Here is a 6,000-nt window from a genome sequence, read left to right on the forward strand (position 1 = left end):
CAAAGACATGCCATTGATACAGAATTGTGACTGAGCGACTTCACTTTTACTTCTCACTCTCATGCATTGGAGAAGGAAATGGCAACCCACTCCAGTGTTCTTGCCTGGAGAATCCCAGGGACAGGGAGCCTGGTGGGCTGCCTTCTATGGGGTCGCACAGAGTCGGACACGATTGAAGCGACTTAGCAGCAGCAGCAGCACAAGAGAACTGGAATAGTAAATGAAAGAAGAGAACAGGAGGTATCAAAGATTTCATTAAGAATGGCAAATGCAATTACGACGGCAGAGCGCATCAGAGAAGATGGTTTGTTTACTGTGTACACAAAGTTTTAAGATGATCAAGTTGACAATGTAAGGAGATATTTTCTGGAATTCAATTCTTACACACACACAGAAAACCTCCATTTTTTAGCTGGAGAGATGATTAAAGAAATGATTTAAGTTCTGGCAATTTGGTGAGAAAATTATGAGGATTAGACTAAATAATATTTCATACAAAGTAAAAAATCTTTGGTTAAGCTACCATATATTTGCCTGTAGAATAAAAGACCTTACTAACAATTTCAGAGAGCAATGTACTCAAAATTTTATAAATTTCAAACACTATTTTTAAGCTTTAGATGAATTTCAAGATGTAAGACACTGTCCTCTCAATGCCTTGGATACATGTTTTTTTCTCAAAGGATTTTGAAATTTATGAAGAAATGTTGTCAATTCATGGCTTAAAAAATTGAACCAACGGTGCAAATATCTTTGCATCCTGCATCTACCAAAGAATTTCATCTAGATATATAAATTGTAGTTTTTAAAACAATGGACACAGTTCCAGTTATGTTAGACAGCAAATCAAGTTTTGCTGAAATTTTGCAACAAAAGACTGATGCTTCTCTTCTTTGTTCCATTGTACAATACAGATTGGAAATATTTGTGCAGGGTTTTCTGAAGCAGATTCTATGAAAAATACTGTGGATATGATTATTAAAATCATTCCACAGAGATGTGCAAATGACATTAATTATCACCAGCTTATAGAAATGTTGAAATAAATAGAAGAAAAGAATTTGATGATCTATGTTCTTGTCATTACTCACTGGTGGGATCATAGAAGAATTTTACAAAGGTTTACTGTGCTGTTAACTCTAACATAAAGAACGCTCAATATATTCAATGTTCAATAATCAAAGGCAAAAATAACAACGTGATTTATAATTTCTCTCCAAAAACACATAGCATATAAATGAGCCAAATTTGAAGCTCCAAAGAAAGGAAATCTTATTTGTAACTTTGGTAGGTGGGTGTAAGAATTTATGTTGAAATCAATAATAATGACTTTATGATCAATAATAATGATCATACAAGAATCAACATGCAGAATATTTTAACTGTAATCAACAGCATTACGTACATTGGCTCTTGAAATTGCAAAAAAATTTGAAGGAAGCTTTGTTAATATTGACAAAGTTTCTTTTCAGTTTCTATACTATCCTTTTGAATTCAACGTTAGTAATACTGAGTTGGCACAAGCATTAGTGGGTTTACTTAACTTGTACAGACATAATTTTGAAATTAATGTGCTTTTGGATAAAGTCAAATAAGTCTTTTAAATGAGATGAACCAGCCAATTTTGTTAATGTGGATACAAACATTATTTTAAAAACAACCTATTTTTGGCTGGAGGTAGGATGGTTGATTCAGTTGTTGGAAAACTATTAAGAATGTTTGGAACAATGTGACTTTTCAACTATAAATATGATGAAATCTAAATATTGTTCAAGAATTTTCTATGAAAATTAAAATGTGATTTTGAAGACTTTTGTACAAAATAAGAAATTAAATAGTTTGCTATTTTTTTAATATTTGTTACATTCTGAAATAATAATGCTTTGGAAATATTTGGTAAACTAAATACATTATTAAAATAATTCTGACCTATGACCTATTTCTTTTTACTTTTAAAAGAAGTGACTATTAGAAAATGTAAAGTTACATTTTTGTTTCCATTGAACAATGCTGATCTAAGTAAATCTTGCCTTTCTTTGTTTGTCTTCACTTATATTCATATCTAGATTGGTTTAATGAAAAATTATTCTTCATTTTTCAATGAAGAAGACTTTCCAAGAGTTTTTCATGAGTTATTTGGTCTGTAAAAATTACCTAGTCCACTCTTAATCAGCTTAGTCCATATATTGCAACTGCCACTAAATTCCTTTTCTTCTATTACATCTATGCTTTTAAAATAAATGAAAGTTGCTCAGTTGTGTCCGACTCTTTGCACCCCATGGACTATACAGTCCATGGAATTCTCCAGGCCAGAATACTGGAGTGGGTAGCCTTTCCCTTCTCCAGGGGATCTTCCCAACCCAGGGATTGAAACTAGGTCTCCCGCGTTGCAGGAGGATTCTTTACCAGCTGAACCACCAGGGAAGCCCTCAATGCTTTTAGGTAAAGATTGAATCTGTAAATGGTTTTTCAATATTATTGTTATATTTGAACACCAAAATGAAACAGATGGTCTTTAGTGTGTATATCTAGATTTGGTTTAATATTGATTATATTATTTAAACTCTATTTCCCTCTACTTGGGTGTATGAGTCACAGCATAAAATCATATTTTCTTCTCTATTATAGTAAATAGAAAGGTTGTGATTTGAATTAGATACATCTCTACTATGTACCATTTCTAGATTTACCATATAATTATCAACTGTTTTACTTTCTGCGTGTCCTCTGCATAGTGTTAGCTGAGAATAGATGGCAGGCTGCTTCTAGGTCTACGGTCAGTAACCCACAGGTGATTATCTCACTGGGGTTTGAGAAAGTCTTGGAGACAATAGATCTGTGATTGTTTTTCTCTTTGAGTTCAGCCTCTGACTTTGTCATCATTGGAATTACAGAGCTGATTCTGAGTAGACAGATCTGTTGTCCTTGCTTGGGTCCAGATGAACCACAGTGAACATCTAGATGGCATTTCATGAATATGTTTTTTTCCTTAATGTTTTATATTCTCTGCCTACTCCCTGTAAAAGGAAAACTAGGAGCTTCTGATAGTCACATTTTTTTTTAAATGGAGGGAATGAACCAATTGGTGATACATCTTGATAAAAGGAAAGTATTTGGAATAATAGTGAGTTCAGAGTACCAGATGGGCACAGAAAATCTGCCAATTATAAAGGGGTCAGGATCAGCAAAGGGAAGGAATGAAACTGAGCACGAAGCAATGGGAGCACCTACTATATGCTGAAGGATATGCATTATTTTAGACATCAAACTGTGGTTGGCTGGGATTGAGGGACGCAACTGCTACAAGAGAAGAAGACAACAATGGTCGTAGACCACCTGGGGTTATTGACCATTTGTCCATTGATTTTAGGTCATCAATAAGCAAGTATGAGATACACAAAAACCTACAAATACAGTAATATCGTGAGTGCTGTGATTACTGTGTTCACACAATGATGGCAGAAGGCATGTAGGAAGAAACCTTTATCCACCTGGAGAATGACAGCAACAAGGACTTGATACTTGAATAGAGTCTCAAACAACGTCTAGGAGTTTGCCAAGTATACAAGTTGAGTAAATGCAGTCTAGAGAGAAGGAACTCTAGAAAAGGGAAAAGGTTAAAAAAATTACAATTATAAAAGGTACAGAATAGCCAGAGCCTTGATGTGGGAGAGGGTTTCTGTTTAGGCTCTTGGACACACAGGTGCAGGCAGTGGAATTAATCATGGCTGAATTAAGTCTTTAAAACTACCAGGGGTTTGGGTCTCTCTGAATTTTCTATCCCCATGTATGCTGTCCGTGGCTAAGAAAGGTGACAATAAACAGTTAAAGTGAAAAAGAAAACAAAATTATCTGAAATATTGAACCAAGGGTATAGGAACAACGTCTGTAGGAGAGCAATTTTTAAATTCCAGAGGGCAGATGACAACTGACTCATGCAATTGCAGATCACTAATTAAGCATTTTCTTTTTTAATAGCCTCCTTCAGAGGCAAAACTCTATGGCTGCTGGATCTGAAGCCAGTCCACACCAATCAATATCAATCTGCTGCCAAATGTTATTAAATATCTCTTTGATACCTATTTACAACTCAGAAAATAATTTCGCTGCCAAGGGATTGTAAATGTGTGAAAAGAACCTCTGACAGCTTGCCTCACTCACTGTCTACAGCTCCGCGTCTGGGTGCTCAAACCAGGAGACTAAGATGAAGGACATAATTAAGGAAACATATGAAGGCTAGCACTGGGCTGGAGATTAATTAGCTCTGCGTCAATAATCTCATCAATATCCGATTAACAAATGACACATTGCCCAATGAAACGTATTGATTCATGCACACTCCTCACTGTTAATAAATTGAAGCTGCTTTGCTAAATGAGAAAGCTGACAAAATAATAGGCTGCTAATACTGCACCGCTATTGTGATAAAAAACATAAAATTAGCCTGAAGTATACAGTACTTAATTTAGGAGGACTGTCACTCCACTTATGAAGCTTGTTAATGAATGACAAGAAAAGCAAAAGGAATTTTATGGATAAGTTACTCCAGAGGGCTAGGAGAATTTCCTGAGGGCAGACATTTGAAAAGTAGAGTATGCGTATAGATGGCCCTAAGCCTGAATGTGTTTCTTAGTTGGTGTGTATGAAAAAAGTTTTGTTTACTTGTAAGGACACATACCAATAATACGAGAAATGTCTCAAATTTTGAAAGTAATCCTTTAATATTTATCCATATGAGATAATGTTGATCGTATCAAGGCGTATTGTTGTTAATCTCTGTCTTAAGGGATGAAGAGCAAATGATTTTTTTTAAAATTTATTTTTATACTATTTTACAGGTTATACTTCATTTAGAGTTGTTACAAAAATGTTGGCTGTATTCCTCCTGTTGTATAATACGTCCTTGAGCCTGTCTTACACCCAACAGTTTGTACCTCCCCCTCCCTCACCACGTTACCCCTCCCGCCACGGGTAACAGTTTGTTCTCTATATCCGTAAGTCTGTTTCCTTTTGGTTTTATTTATTCATTTGTTGCATTTTTTAGATTCTACATGTAAGTGATATCATACGATCTTAATCTTTCTCTGTCCGACTTTTTTTCACTCAGCATCACGCCCTCCAAGTCTGTCCACGGAGAGCAACTGGTGTTAAACAAACCTGGTCCCGGTGAGCCTATGTGAAGTAGAGAGTGTGTGTACTTCTCACGGAAACCATTATCCGGTAACTGCTTTGCACACCACGTGACAGCGTCGCGGGGGTCCCCATCTGTAACACACGCCAACGTCTGCACACTTACCTCTGCACACTTACCTCTGCACACTTGCTCCTCACTGAGCCCATTTTCTGAGTTAGGCAGTTTCCAAACCAGGCCAGCCCATCATTGCTGTTGGGAAGGCAAGAGCAATTATAATTTATTTTTCTCTTTAGCTCATGACAGAAAGGTGGTAATAGGCTTGGGCAGGAGGGGAGCGAAGTGACGATTGCGACGGTGAGAGCTCGATATCTGTGGGCGACCTACTGAGACTGTGGTCAGGAAAAATGAAGGGACCGCGTGTGGCTGAGCAGAGAAGGCTCTGCTAATGAGAGGCTGCTCCTATGTCCCCACGGCTACAGAGACCACAGCTTCTGCCCCTAAGACATCCCCTGGAGCCCTGGTGTACGAGGACCCCTCTGAGGACAAAGCAGTTAAGATACAGAAACATCTGCTGGCAGAAAAATTTTTCTCCAAACACATGGTCCCAGGAAAATGAGGCTTCCCCTGTGGCTCAGTGGTAAATAATGCAGGAGATGCAGGTTCGATCCCTGGGTCAGGAAGATCCCCTGGAGGGGAGGATGGCAACCCACTCAAGTATTCTTGCCAGAAAAATCTCATGGACGCAGGAGACTGGCAGGCTGCAGTCCTTGGGCTTGCAAAGAGTTGGACACGACTGAAACAACTGAGCACGAAGAAAATGCAACAAGACAAGGAATTAGGAGTCATTAACTCCTATGGGTCATTAG

General features: G+C 37.4%; 1 long non-coding RNA gene across 1 annotated transcript in view; it reads left to right on the forward strand.

The window, feature by feature from the left end:
* LOC147347772 (uncharacterized) overlaps window positions 1–5,220 on the forward strand; it is a 73,087-nt gene extending 67,867 nt beyond the window's left edge. Inside the window, exons 2-3 of the long non-coding RNA XR_015152792.1 lie at window positions 4,839–4,994; window positions 5,108–5,220. This is a non-coding gene — a long non-coding RNA (uncharacterized LOC147347772). The remainder of the gene's footprint in view (window positions 1–4,838; window positions 4,995–5,107) is intronic.
* The last annotated feature ends 780 nt before the right edge of the window (window positions 5,221–6,000 follow it).

This window comes from Bos grunniens, chromosome 23, assembly GCF_055505025.1.
Source record: "Bos grunniens cultivar Pamir isolate PY7600 chromosome 23, Bosgru_T2T1.0, whole genome shotgun sequence".
NCBI classification, from domain to species: Eukaryota; Metazoa; Chordata; class Mammalia; order Artiodactyla; family Bovidae; genus Bos; species Bos grunniens.